This window comes from Calliopsis andreniformis, chromosome 3, assembly GCF_051401765.1.
Source record: "Calliopsis andreniformis isolate RMS-2024a chromosome 3, iyCalAndr_principal, whole genome shotgun sequence".
Classification (NCBI taxonomy): Eukaryota; Metazoa; Arthropoda; class Insecta; order Hymenoptera; family Andrenidae; genus Calliopsis; species Calliopsis andreniformis.
Genome location: NC_135064.1, coordinates 22357235 through 22373067, shown reverse-complemented (window position 1 = coordinate 22373067; position 15833 = coordinate 22357235). Strand labels below are relative to the sequence as shown.

At 41.1% G+C, this 15833-nt stretch overlaps 1 protein-coding gene across 1 annotated transcript in view; it reads right to left on the bottom strand.

Annotated features, from left to right (window-relative positions):
* Positions 1–15833, bottom strand: part of LOC143188947 (LON peptidase N-terminal domain and RING finger protein 3) — a 55867-nt gene that overhangs the window by 19455 nt on the left and 20579 nt on the right. The gene's annotated exons all lie outside the window — the stretch shown is intronic.

Below are 15833 nucleotides of genomic sequence, written 5' to 3'. Positions count from 1 at the left end.
GTGTCATGCATATACCAGTTTCGATTTCAGACGTCGCGAAACAAAGAGGCACGGACGGTCTTATCGCTCCTCCACACGAGAGCAGGATGCCGAGCTCAATCGATAGCAGTTCGTTCCGAGAACGAATTACAAGCTGCAATGCACCCGCAGCACTTTCACACAGAGAGACACGCAAGTAATAATCCGCCCACGCGGGTACCTTATCCCCAGCGTCTGCCTGCCGAGGGCGAGCAAAAAACCGGACCTGGCTAATCGTCCAGGGGTCTCTGTCGAGCGCCACAGACGCCAAGCGACGTCTTTCCGACGAGCAAGCCTCTGTGCAAGTCGGCTGAGTGGTCTCTGCTCTCCATGACGCATGCGACACATGTAAAAGAGATTAAAACGAGAGAAGAGCTGATCTTTTTCTCGAAGCTCGCGGTGCACGTGATCGTGAGCGGACGAAATCCAGATGTTCGTCAGATTGCCTCGACGAATTGGTCCGTAGCATGTATAGAAATAACATTTGGAATTCTGGAGCATTGATTTCAACAGTTTTTGTCACCAGTTACGGTAGTCCTACGGTTTTGTTAGTTGTAGAGATTAATTAAATGGTATTGGAATGTTGCTCTGAGCAGCGTAAAGTCGCATTCCTACATGTGGGACATATGCTGAGCTAGGCATGTACGAGAGAAAATGCAGTTTCGCTATAAGTGCTATGTATATCGTTTGCATAAACATGAGAAGTGTTTTGTGGCACAAATATTTTGAGTGTAATAATAATGCTAATTTTGATCCTTATTTGTTAGTCTGAATAGAGTCTACTATATGCATAATTCAAGTGTTCTAGAATATATGTAGCAATAATGTTGATATCTCGAGTAGGAGGTATTAAGACATGTTTTAATTGAGCAAAAATGGCAACAACGTTCGCAGCTATAATTAAAATGGCAACATTCATGTTTTAGTAATTTTTAATCAAACGAAAGAATTTCCATCAATGCCAGACGTCGATCGTCAAAGAACTGCAACTGCAACTTCGACTAGACTTGAATGACAGGGTAACGCTGGCATAATTATAGTATACATTTTAAGACCTGTACAGAAGGCTTGCAGTACGATTCAAATGAATTGCAAAAATCGTTATCTAGCTGTAATTAGTAGTTTTCCATTTATGAATGCGATCGATCATAGCGCAGACAGCGTTGGAATACTGTTTCCTGCGTATGGAATCGAATGCCAAGATGCACTTTGAGTAATCGATTACACGTTTATCCTATTTAATTAACTCTAGTACGACTTGAAGAGACTGCATTAGATTTTAATAGCAGTCCTTCCTGTCGTGAATCTGTCAGTTTGAGTTAACTCTTAAAATACACGAAAGATTCTTCTACAGAGAGAACTACTTTTTGCTGTTTAACTTTTAGAGCTCCATATAAAACTACTTTTTAATAGAAATTAAAAAGATTAAGAAGTAATTTAATTGCACTGATAAGACAGAATTTCATAACATTCTCCTGCATATTTATAGCCGTGGTATTAATATTTGAAAATTTGCACGTAAGGCAAATCGTCATATAATAAACCTCGTTTAATAGATCGATAAAGAAAAAACTATTTTAAAAGAAAAAGATGTTGATTTGCCTCGAGTCAATCGTGCGAGGAGAAACGGCTCAGATGAAACCAGAATTGAAGCGTGAAACGAACATCGAGGTGAAAGAAACCACTGTCAAGGGGAAAATAAGGAGATTACAAAGAACGTAGATAATTAATTGGACGTTCACATGTAATTGTAATGGGATGTCAAAAGAAACCGAAGAACTAGAACCGGATGATTCCATTTAATGGAACTGCTCCATTTATATTGCGACTGGTGAATCGACGCCTTCAAAGTTGACCTTCGACGAGTGCGTAAAAAAGTTAGACGATGAAAGGAACGATCAATGCATAAATACTTTAAACAAGAAAATTTAAAACCTTAACTGTTATGAGGATTCCTGAAGTGAGACAGGAAAAGAGAAAAATAGGATTAATTTTCAGCAAATTAGTGTGAAATTAAATGCATTTTGAGGGGATATAAAGTAGTGTAAAAAATTAAATAAAAATTGCAAATTATTTAAAGAACCAATGTTAAAGGTACCTAATATTTATTCCATTCGATGCAAAGGAAACAAAAATACAGTCAAAAACCTGATACCGGACTTTTCTACTCCAAATTGTTCTTAAGAACCCAGTCCTTCTTGGAATTTCATGATGAGTCAACGCATACTTGCTGCGATTGCCTCCTGTGAACCATAAATTTCTACAGCGCTCTGAAAATATTATCCATCAAATGTTCACTCCATCTTGGAAACATTGTCCTACGTCTGACTTATTCACCCAGTAAATAAAATTTAACGAACGAAGCCTGTCTGATCAGCAAGAAGCTTATTCCACTTGAAACCCTAATTAATGATAAAATGGTCCTCAAAGTATCAACTATTAACGAATCAATACTGTCACAAGATTTTACAATCTATCACTACCAAAAATTACCTACTACTATCCTAATTCAACTGTCACAGATGCTACCCTACCAACCATAATTGCATCATCGAAAACGATTAAAAGACTCGGTCACTATTTAATAAGAAGCAACAAAAAAGTGGACTAAAAAAGTTAGTTCGTACAGATTAAAGGTCTCCCTACATGCCCTAGCACTCAATTACAATATAACTTTCAGTTCTCTCTAAAAAAATCCACCAAAAATCACAGAATTTTCCAACTCCTCAACATTCTACTCCTTACTCTACTCCTTCCAACTCTTCAACAACTCTAATTTTATTCCTTCCAAACGTCTCCAGACGCCTCCTCATCATTCAAAATCCAGTAGCATCCTCGCTTGACAACCCGCAGCGGATGGACAATCGATCCGCGAAGGAGGCTGGCCACGCAAGAGAAGAAAGAAACGCTCGCGAAGCGGGCGAAACGGCAGGAGGCGTGAGAAAGAGATAAAGGTCGAGTTCGAGAAGCGAGTTAACGGGCCGCTGTACCTCGGCTAGCGAGCAACGGCAGCAGCACCAGCAACGACAGCACGCCGATGAAGTACGCGGCCGGGTGACCGACCTTTACGTAACGCTTGGCTGTTTGTGCCGGAACGGCTGACGTCCATTCGATCCAACGGCGATGCGTCGCCCGATGCAGCTGCACCAACGTGTCGAGAGAAGACCAGAAGACGCTCCCAAGCCACTTCGTCCCGCCGACGTCTGCCTGTCCGCCGTTTCTGCTCGCATTTGACCGCGACTACCTGCGACTGGCCGCGCTGCGCTGCCACCCAGAGCGTCTTTCGAAGGTGGAAGAAAGAGGATTTTCTTGCACCTCGTTTTTCATTCTCTTGATGAATGCGAGGGGAATGCGTTGGGTGAGCAACCTTCTGGTAGCCCTGCGTCATCGATAAGCGCTGCTGCTTATTTCTGGGTTCGACTTTCGACTTTCTTTGTCGAAGTATGAATTCGTTTGGCATATTTATAGTTATGTGGAGACTCTGGTTAGCTTTTTCTTATTATGTTTAATGGTCTATATAAGAGTGTTATTAGATATTCTTAGATATTCTTGGATATTGTAGTAGACTCTACGATATTCTACTTTAACTCTTAGAAGAAATGCATCTATATGCATCTATACTACAGTCTTGTACTCCAGTTGCATTTACTACGTGTTGTCACATCGATTGGCTTAATGTTTAGTTGTGATCGGTGTCGTAAATGCAAATATTACTGAAATATATTGTATTGGAAAGTAGGTGAAAATGCTCCACTTTTGAAGAGTTATAAAGTACGTTAAATTTCCTGTAAAATTCACTTTTTAAATCAACTGTCGCCTAGTTTCTCTAATTCTTACACAAGCAGTACTCTACATGCAATTTATTCATGAGTCACTATGCACGTTTCGATGATGCAGCTCTTCAGAGTTTCTTCGAGAATCTTACAACGTCCAGCACTGCGTGCATACATTCAGAATACACTTCGAGTAACAAAGTTTATCTGTACCCGAGAGAAGTTACCAGTGACACCAAAATCGTGTTTTCAGGAAATGCTAACGTTGCTCCTCACACTACGGCAAAACCTTCATGTTTTCTGCGAAGTTAGAAAATCTGCGAATCCTTCAACTTGAACTGTAGCTTCTTCGAAGTCTAAAAATACAGTGTCAAAATTTTCCGATCTGCCAAAAGACGTGGACCAGCTGTCTCGGCTTATTAAGTCGTCGTGCCCTCGGCGTATCAACGGTATCATAAACCCCAGAAAATGTTGCATGCAACCCTGTCAAGGTGTGACAAGTGATATATAGAATCCACTTAAAAGATGGGAAAAGTTGCAATGTTCGTGGGCAGGCTGTTGTCACTGGTGGCAGCGTGCAACGTATCAACAGCGTGCATACACTTATGCTCCCTCCTTTTATTCTGGCAACGATCAATAATGCTCCACGTGTCGGCCGGTGGAACGTGCGCCGCGACGAGGAGCGTCCCTTGACACGCCACTTGCCAAAGTATTCCTCGTGCATTTCTTCCCGTGCGCGTCTGTTTGCATCAGCCTTGGAAATCGAGTGTCGTTGGACGCGGCGGGATTTTGCATAGAGCCAGATACGTTCGCCTTGTAACGAGTCACCGATCGAAGAGGTTTCTCTTGGCCAATTTGCTCGGCGGCCCGCGCTTCCTGTCACACGCCGAAGAACGACGCCTATCGTGCATGCTTTCGCGGGAAACCGACCACGGGCCAAAATAATTGCGACGCTCATGGCGTCGGCTCGAACCCCTTACGCAATGGAACTGCCAGTGCGCGGCTGAAAACGGCTAACGACCAGCACGTCTTGGGAACAAAGAGGCAACCGTTTTCGTGCTGTTGTGAAAGATGCGCCGATCGTTGGGAATATCGTGAAACGCAGATTCTTTCGGTTTCGTGCGATTTTCTTCAGAAATTATGAATCACTTCGGCGATTTCGTTGCTGGCTGTGGCTAACGGATACGAAGGTGTTTGGTAATACGTAATTATGGTTTTCGCACTGGCTATAGTTAGTTTGAGACATTACCATCTCATTTATCTATCATTCTTTTTCTTGTTGCAAGTGATTTCGAATTTTCAAATTCTTAAATCCTTAAGTTTTTCAATTTTCAAATTTTCAAACTTTCAAATTTTTAAACTTTCAAATTTTCAAACTTTCAAATTTTTAAACTTTCAAATTTTCAAACTTTCAAATTTTCAAATTTTCAAATTTTCAAACTTTCAAATTTTCAAATTATTAAACTTTTAAATTCTCATATTTTCAAATTTTCAAGTTTTGAATTTTGAGGTTTTCAAATATTCAAATCCTCAAATTTTCGAATTTTCAAATTCGTCAATCGTTGAATCCTCAAGTGTTCAGTTGTAGAAATTGTGGAAATCTCGTACTTTGTATCAATTCTAGAACTCTATACAGTATCAGAAACTGCCATATTTACAAAATTCCAGCGACATGGAATAATATATATTTTACGTACACTTACCATTTATTCTACGTGCATGGTGACAATTCTAATTATGTTTTCAATTTTTTATTCTGTAGATATATGGTTATGCTTTCATCGAAGTTGAATCATTACACTTTAAAGTTGAGAACACAATATATGCAACTCTACCTACCTAACGCTCAAAGTTTAACTTCGAAATCCCAATCTTTTAAATTTGAATAAAATATCAGATGCTAAATGTGGAGAAGCTCGATCAAACGCTTTTAATATCTTGAGAGATTCGTGTTTGGTTTCTAAATTTAAGCGATTCGTACAGACAATGAACGAAGACGCGTAGAAAGTCGTGACGATCGCCACAAAGAATAGTATGACCGTAGAATTCTCCGAACCGGAGCGCGGAAATCATTGTTTATCGCCAGCTGACACGTTTCACCAACGTGTCACGCTCGTTGTAAACGGTAACATTATGTAACTACACTTTGCAGGTATAATAAGCGATAGGTTCGCCGGCAACGATTGGATGTCTTCTGATCGTTTTACAAATTGAATCCCATTTTACGTCATTACGTTCGCTACTGAAATAACTTGTAGCTTGTGTAACCATAAAAATCGTTTTACTCCTGCGTAATAACATAATACGATTGGAAATTAGCAACAACTATGTAAGTATCTACACATGTAACGCGAATTTCTTGCATTTTCTTTGTTGCCCGTTTTCTGCTTTCCAATTCTACTTTCTAGGCATTTAGGCAACTCTCTTGTCCGTGACAAATCGCATTCTCTCTTGACATGGCAGTTCTACCTTAAATGAACAGTAATGACAATTTTTCAAGATAGCTCTGTCACATCTCTAAAGGTACAGCCTACTACGTTGGAAATATCTATTCAGTAGTACTCAGGGTGGAAAAAAAATTAGTCAATATTTTGGAGTAATAATTATGGTCCATATTGCACATATATTCAAGCTTCAATTACTATTCGGGGCAATGTAATAAATCTCGGAAAATTTTCTATCGAAGCTTCATACGTTGACATTGACATTACCTAATGGCGTGGCTCGAAGCTAACACCTCGTAAGTAAAGTTCCAATCGTTAACTGTATTAGGAGGTCGAGGTCCATCGCGCTCCACTTTAATTTACTAATATAACAGAAATCCACTTTACTAACACCACGCGAACAGTGTACAACAAAAGAGCCACAGTTCCCTCCCTCAGTTTCCACCTATTTCTATCAACTTGTCCACAAGGTCTCCAAGGTCTCGACAGAAAAATCTCAGCCAATAATTCTCGAACTTTCATAGCCATTTCCAACTGTCATCGCTGAAATTACTATCTTCACGTGCATTAGGTGAGGAAGAAATAAACAGCTAAGATTTCCAAAACAGTCGTAATTTCTTGCAAGTTTCATAATTTTTAAAGCTATTATAGTCCCAAAGTGACCGAAAGCTGCATATTCTTGTCTTGAAAAATTGCATTGTGTACCCTATTCATGAATGGTTTCATTTTCAAATTCGTTACGCCATGTTAAATATTTAAAATTCTTAATATTAGGACCCTTGATTAAGGAACTCAAAGAAGACACGATTTTATGCTTCCTTCTAAAAAATTACTCCTCCTTCAGTTTCCACCTATCTCTACCAACTTGTCCACAAGGTCTCCAAGGTCTCGACAGAAAAATCTCAGCCAATAATTCTCGAGCTTTCATAGCCGTTTCCAACTGTCATCGCTGAAATTGCTGTCTTCGCGTGTATTAGGTGGGGAAGAAATAGAGACAGCTTTCTCCAAGGCAGGGCAGCGAGGCTCGCCGGCTGCTCGGCCTCTCCGCTCCGCTTTGCACAGGCACACAGCCATTTTTCACGGTCAAGTGCCGGCCCGCTGATGCTTTCGTTCGATCGAGTTTCCTGGCTGTCTCTGACCTACTCTCCCGGCCTCCTTGACGTCGACCACTTCAGCTGCAGTGTTCTCCACTTCTTCGAAGCAATCGACGTGCACGATAGCCGACCGAGGGAGAAAATGTAAATGCAGTAACCTCTCGCCGCGGCCCTTTTCGAAATCGAACGATCAGAAATGGATGGGCCTCGAGCTGCCCGAGCTAGAACGCGGCTCGAACGTAACAGTAGCTTACGAGAGATAATCGACGACTGGGTACGGCTTACGGAGTAATCGTGGACTCGCCTTGAAGTCACGTAATCCCTTCGAAGTCTGGATTACTTCCTATCGGTAATGACTTCCTGAAGCCAGGACTTCTAACTCTGGCTGGAGACTTTCGGCATGGGAGGTGTGACTTTTAAGCACGTCCTCTTGTTACTTTGCGAGGAGTGATTGAATCGATATTCCAATTAGGATTGACAAAGAGGGACTGGATTGAATTTGAAAATTTATTGTAATGCTGTTAGGCTGTCTTAGCTTCTGGAAGTTAATTTTTGGGGTTTTCATTTTGTTGTTAGGGATGAGATCATTTTTATTGGGGGTTTGCTTTGCTTCAGACTCGAGGTAGATCATGTAATATCGTTTTTAGTAAGTAGGAATTACAGCTTGAAGATATTAGAACGTATATACTGTCCAACTATGGAGAAAGGCAGTAACTACAGAAAAATATGAGATTGAGTTTCTTGCATCTTTAGATAACTTAAAATATCTTGTATCTTCCTTTAGTGCAACATAGTACTCAAATAGTTTTGAGAGTTTCAGAGTTGCCCTAGAGTTTTCCTAGAGTTGTTCCATGATCAACAAAACGCTCAGCCAAGACAATCGCTCCTCTGCTTCCACACACCACATCATTACCATTCGCACGCAGTAACCAGCAAATAATCCTCCTCCTCAAGTTGCATATTCTAATTCAGAGTATCAACTAAAAACTCATCTGCCCTGAACAGTAAATAATAAGTTCCGTAACCTTTCATTACTCCCTTCTCTAATCCCTAACTCTGCAAACTTGAAACCCCAGACCCTCCTGAAACTGCACAATAAATCCTCAACGACTGGATCGAGCAACCCATCATCCGCTAATCACCCACCAATTTCCTAACTTCGCTCCGAAAGCAGCCATTGAGAGGCATCAACGATGACTGTCGACTCCTGCAAGATGAAATGAAACGTTTAACAGGAGTCCATCGAACACAAGCCCGCATCAAGAACACCTCTTCCGGCACGGTAACTAATCGCAAACGAACGCGACCAATAACAAACCAGTTATACCAGGCCTTCAATGAAATCATCCTACTCCTCGTGAATCAGAAGTGGTTGCAGCGTGTCCACGTACGTTTCTCACGTATGCTCGATTAAAAAAACACTCGATACGTTCTACAATCCTACACTAGTGTAACAGGAAGCCTTGTGTACATACTTTGAAGCAAATATCAGCGAGAACACTTTCCTCTGGGATTGTTGATGTGTCACCTGGAGGATCACTTAAGAGGTTTCTGATATATCGAGCTACTATTATTGCTATTTAGTGTTCCTCTCGTTCTTGAGCAATTGAAAGAGAGCTTGGGAATTGTACTGTATTGTATTCTATCGTATATTGATTATGGTAGCTAGGATCGTTGTCCAGAGGAGTGTACTACCATTTCAAACATATTAGAATATTTAAGTACAGAGCTAGATTAAAGAGTAAACTTTCGATATTTCGAGTATCCTCAGGAAAATATATGTACAAAAATTGTATACAACACTCTTCGAAATACCGATGCAATTACCCACAGCAGCAGACACGATAAGAAAAAAATTCTCCTGGCAACCTGGGCCATCTATTCCCAAGAATTTCGCATGAAATGAGAATTGGAAGCCCCGAAGGTTGAGCAGTCCATTGACCCAAAAAATAATTCCCTCCGAATCCCGATCCCCATTCAGGCTTCTACGCGTCGCGTCGTTATTCCGCCACGTATCCACCGTTCTAAGATCGAACCGATTAATTTCGTTCGGTCGTCGTCGAGCGGTGGCCACGTTTATGCGTAGCGCTCGTCCTTACATAACGCTTTTTATTATGTAATTGACAGAAACGTCGACCCTGCGCGCCTGCGTACCACCGAGCGAAAGTGTCGCGCATGCAGGCAGAACCTGACGAAATCCACGCGTTTTCCAGCCGATCGATCGACGAGGCCTCGGTTTTCCATCGTGCACGGGTGAAAACGGGCGAAAAGGCGAGGCAGCGGCGCGGCGCGGCGGCTGAATGAAAAATTCCCGCGGCGGAACAGCCGACTGGGCCGAGCGGAGGGGCTCTCGTGTCGCGGCGGTTTTCATCGACGAGAGGAACGGTGTGTATCGGGCGTACATACCTCCGAGCGGTGCTCCTCGTTAGATAATATAACGATGGCCGAGGCAGCTACGGCCGGGGCTCTAGTGTCAACGTAACCATTTATATAAATCTATCGTTACGTAATCGGCCGACCGATCTCTACAACCGAATAGATTCGGCCCGTGCTCTGCTGTTACGCGACGCGCGAACCGTTGCCTCGCCACGTGGTTGGCTTCTGTTTTCCGAGCTTCTGATCCTTCGCCACTGTGCGACTCAAATTCGTGGCCCAAGGGAGGGGACTTCAAGGATTTCGAACATCTGGAATTCTAGGGTTTTTTAAGTCTTTGGATGGGGATTTAAAGTGCTCCGAAATTCATGGAAATTTTGATAGGGAAATGAGATTGATTTAAGTACATATTTTTTGAGAGTGATCAAGTTCGTGAGCCAAGGGAGGGGACTTCAAAGATTTCGAACATCTGGAATTCTAGGGTTTTTTAAGTCTTTGGATGGGGATTTAGCGTGCTCCGAAATTCATGGAAATTTTTTACAGAGAAATGAGATTGATTTAAGTACATATTTTTTGAGAGTGATCAAGTTCGTGAGCCAAGGGAGGGGACTTCAAAGATTTCGAACATCTGGAATTTTAGGGTTTTTTAAGTCTTTGGATGGGGATTTAGCGTGCTCCGAAATTCATGGAAATTTTTGACAGAGAAATGAGATTGATTTAAGTACATATTTTTTTAGAGTGATCAAATTCGTGAGCCAAGGGAGGGGATTTCAAAGATTTCGAACATCTGAAGTTCTAGGGTTTTTTAAGAGTCTTTAGATGGGGATTTAGCGTGTTCCGAAATTCATGGAAATTTTTGACAGAGAAATGAGACTGATTTAAGTACATATTTTTAGAGAGTGTATCTTTATATTGTTTTTCAAGTTCTGTTTTCTGGGAGGGATAGTTCTTATTATTGAAAATATATTATTTTTAGGTGTAACAATTTTTTAATAGTTTTAAGGTTCGTTAAACGTTTTTTTTTAGAATTTCAGAGATATTCCTGATTTTTTGCAAGTTTCATCACTTTTGTAGTGATTTCAATCTTAAAGTGACCAAAAACTATATATTCTTGTCTTGAAAAATTACATAATGTAGAATATTTTTAGATGGGCTTTCATTTTTAAATTCGTTATGACATGTTGAATATTTAAAATTCTTAATGTTAAGACACTTGATTCAGGAAGCTAAACAAGACACGATTTTATAGATCCTTCTAAAAAAAATATAAATTCCGTTGAACGAAGCACTAAAGGTACTGGAAAATTAATTAGAGGAACATCGACCTCCTTCATTCATCAATTATTTGCTGAAATGATGAAATGTCACTCACCAATTTCACTTAAACATTAACGAAGAGTGAAAAACATCATTGAACTATAATTTCTATACAAATAATTCACAACTCCATCACATACCTCGAATATTGCCTCAAACATTAAAATACTAAATAACAGCTTAATTATTCAAAATAAACTCCAATCTGTTTAACGTACATTACCATTCACACATAAATAACCGTAATAATCGTTACAAATCAATCTTCTGTTAGAAACGATCACTATTTACATGCTAGAGTAAGCGATAACTTCACATCAAACACGAACGTGGATGAGTAGACCAGAACTTAACGATTCAAAATAATTTTGAAGCATAAATCTCTTTTACCCTACACCTTTAAAAAGCCATTCCTCATATTAACTATTCTATACCTAAGAGTCAACGTGACTCAAGTCCTTTTTTACCATTTTCCAGGACAGCATTCTTCTTAACACAGTATTTGAAGCAGTTTATACTATTAAACTTCTTTCACTCACAACATGACTTAACTAAATTCCTGTTAATCTAATAAAATGAAAAAAGGAGTAAGATCTTGCTCAAATCTTACCTCTAAAAAAATAAACATAAGCCAGTCTGGCTCTCAAGTACAGCATTAATCCTCGACAACCGAAAACTGTCCACTCAGAAATGTCTCCCCAGTCACGCTTGCTACGAAGATCGCGTTACGAAACCCACTTCGATAATAACGCTATATCACTTATTCCGAATATCACTCGCGCAATCCAGAATCACGATTTTTCTCTGGCGACCGGTTACAGGTGTTTACCTCAGCCGCAAACTTGGCAACAAGTTGAGGCTTACTGGGTACGTGGAACAGTTTAATCTTGTCAACTCCGGATTTAACATGGAAATGGATAGCCCATAGCATATGGTACGCGTTTCAAGTCGACAGAACTTTCGATTCGCGAAAAACTCGGCAACTTTCGTATCACCGCCGCTATCAGTGATCATCGTTCCGTAAGACAGACATTGTTCGAAACGAGAACGTCGACGTTGGGCCCCTCGCTTATTTGGAGCAGATTCGCGCGCAAATTTTTCCCTGGCCAGGTTCCAAATCTCCATCCACGGAATTCCCGCGGATTTTTCTTTCGATTTCGGTGACGTAACCGTCCCCGAATTTATCAGCCGCGTGTTTATTCATCGATCGTAATTTTCTAATTCAAGAAACGTCTGGAGCACCCATTTCCCACGGGCTGGCTCGCGCGAGCAGGCTCGTCGAGCGTAAATCGTTCCTGAAACGCAGTAATAATAAATAACGTTCGCAAATATATCCGACCAATTACAAATTAATCCCGACGACCTCATAACGTGGAAATAGATACCGCGCGTGGGGAAATTTACGAGGATACGTATCAAGCGTGGTGAGGTTGAGTTGGCACGCTCGTGGGTACCATGATGTGTATATGGTAGTGGTATGTAGAAACGTCCGAATATGGCGTAAGGTTTCAACCGAAATTCAATTACTGGAAAATATTTGACATTCCCCAGGGCATATATTTTGCACCCCTTTTGCGAATGGTAGGGTGGAGTTGCTTCTTGGAGTGACTGATAGTTGTATTCTTAGGTCCTAACAGAAATGTTTGCATATTCCTGTTTGGAATATGTAGTTTGTGGTTTGCAATCAGTGGTAGGTATGTTGAGAAGACTTTGAATAGTCTCAAGGAAGCTTGAATCCACCTTCGATCTTCTATCAAGACATTATAAAAGTAATCAAGAACCTCTATCCAAATACCAAAACAGTATTTCGATTTTTGGAAACAGCGTGCCTCTGTAAAACATGTCAATAAACAAGTACAACCCTACTAAACAGAAAATATCTAGTTCACCAGCGAATCCTTTCCATAAAATCCCCAATAGAGGGGACGACATCCACCAGATTTGATCTCCGCCATATTCAATCCCAAGTACCTTGGCCTACTTCTAAATTCCACTCCAAAGCAATATTCGCATACAACAACCGCACAGTTCCTCTGCTATAAATCCTAAACCTTCGAAATGAAAACTGCTCCATTTGCTGCAAAGTGGTTTACGTAACGCGCGTATCACCGAGCGCAAGGTGGCACAAAGGGAAAAGGGAACTCGTTATCGGTCGAGGGAACGATCGGCAACGTGGTTCCGGTTTCAACGCGCTGATATGTAAACGCGACCGCGATATTCTTTTCCTCTGGCCGCTGCGATAAAAGGGGAACTGTTATCCGCGGTCGGATGTTGTGGGCGCCTGACACACGCCCCCGAAAACTGAACGAACGCTGCCAGACCTCGGCGCTCGATCCGCTGCTGTCGTTGCACCGTCAAACTTTCATCGTTCGCTGTCCTTGTGATCCAGCGGCGTTATCGCGACAGTTATGAAACGACGTGCGCAAACGCGTGATTATCGGTTGCTTGTTTGCGAGAAGCGGATCTGGCAATTTTGTGCGTTCTTAAAGCCTTGTTCAGATTAGCCAAGTTACTTGAATTTAAGTGGTTTCGATGCGAGTGATTTAAGGGGTAATTGGACCAATGTGAACGCGCTGGTTTAGGAGACTTGAAACATCCTTTCAAGTTTCTATTTTGTCTAGGCACGTTCAGATTAGTCAAGTGGCTTGAATGCAAGTGATTTGGGGCAGTATGACCGATGTGAACGTGTTATACAGGGTGATCCTCTCGCTTGGGGACTCAAATACAGTGCCGCCACAAAGCATCACAGTAGGATTCTATTGTGTCCTAAGAGGCCCATGTGATGTCTTTGTGGCGCCACTGTTTTTGAGTGTCCAAGCGTGAGGATCCCTCTGTATTACTCTACTTGATATATCAAATATCTTTTCAAGCTTAAGAATGTGGGAGATATCGATAATAGAATTACCTAAATTTTCTCTGACAAGAGCAAAATCTATGTAGAGTATCTAATAATTACTCTTTTGCTATGCTCTAGATGTGTTGAAATAGCTCGTGTAAATTATTACGAGCAACGATAAGCGTTAAATTTCCATTTCTTCAATTGCAAGTCTCATTACAATTATGGTACTCATTAGCGCAAACACTCAACTTGTCAGTTTCATTAAAAGATGACTGCACTTGATCGAAAATTGCAAGTCTCATCATTGAACTCATCTACTGCACCCAGTTATCAGAAAGAAAAATATACAGGAATAATTCATAGAAAAAATTGCACACGAAAATTTTAATTAGAATACAACCATAAAAACAGCCTAGCTTTCATTACATATCATTCATTGATTATCAATGTTAGCACTACAGTTTTCCAATTACTATCGATGAATGGACATCCCAAGAAACTAACAAACTCAATTACATCACCACAAAAAGTGACACTGCAAATAATTAAATCAGTCACAAATTAAGTTAACAGGTAAATCCTGTAAAATTAAAGAAATCCTACATAAGAACCAACTTCTACAAAACATATTCCTAGAACAATTATTCAGAGTCACGCAGACTGAGTCAAGTCACTCTATTAACCCAAATTCACCATCATAGCATACAATATACTATACACAACACGATGGAATCACTTCAGAGAGCACGATTCATTGAAAATTCAGACCTGGAACGAAAGCAAGATTAAAATACAGGAGAAGACAAGAGTCATCTCATTGGAAGGAAGCAGTTTCGCTGGTCCAGGATGCGCAAGATAAGAGAGGGCAGGAGCACAGTGGTATCGACGACGCGTGGAAGCGCCGCCAGAAATAAATCGGGATGCCCGATGCCGAGGAACCACGGCCGCCGATAAATGGCAAATCGCCAGGAAAGCGCGAAGTTTACATAACAGAGGAGTTTGACAGCACGACGAGCACGTGACTCTCGGCCTCTATCTTATCTCGGCAAATATGCCTCCTCGGCGTGTACGACTCTCTTATTATTCCCTTTTACGTAACTGGCCCGCGCGTATCGACCGGTCACCGTGTATCCCAGATGGTCTGCTTTGGGCGTTTCCCGCCAACTGGCATGCCTTCGCCTTACCATCCCGTTTTTCCTGTTACGATCTAATTAAACGTTGCGGACAGAACGATGGCCGCGAACAAGTTCAAGAGCAAAGTGGTAACTTTTGACACGTGTTTCGTGTGCCTGGAGAGCTCTGAGTTTCTTTCAGCGTTTCCTGCTTGATTATTAGATACGCGTGCTAGACGCTAGATATGCTCTGAATCTACTTCGTGACTCTGAGAGACATCGAACGTTGCAGAGCGATATGATTACTGAGAGCAAGTTTCAGAATGGCGTGGTAACTTTTGAGGAACGATGATTAGAGAACTCTGGGTGTCCTAAGGCGTTTCCCGCCAACCATTATCGTTTGCTCGGTGACCTGAATTCATTTCTCTAGGGTTCTCTAAGTTTTGAGAATTATGGGTGTGGAAGTTTGAAGAGGGATGTGAAGTGGTTCCTACATTTTTTAGGTACTCTTTACCGAATATATATGTTTTTAAATATCTCCTTTAATACCTCCTCCCTGGTGTTTATTAATTAAATAGTTTTCATAGAAATCAATTTCGATCGTATTTCAAAAATTCTGTAGAAAACGAAGTCGCTGATATTTCTAAAGCTACTTTTCCTAAAGCAGTCGCGCAAAAGATACGTGTCGAAGACTTAGAAATAATAATATTACGAGAATGTACCAGGTTATTGATTTATTATTACATCCTGTACGATAAACTCACAGTTCCAGCTACGTTATAATTCTCGTTGAAAGCCACTCGGTTCAACGATTCCTGCGATGCAACCAAACGTTCTTTCACGTTGAGATAGTCTGTTAGAAC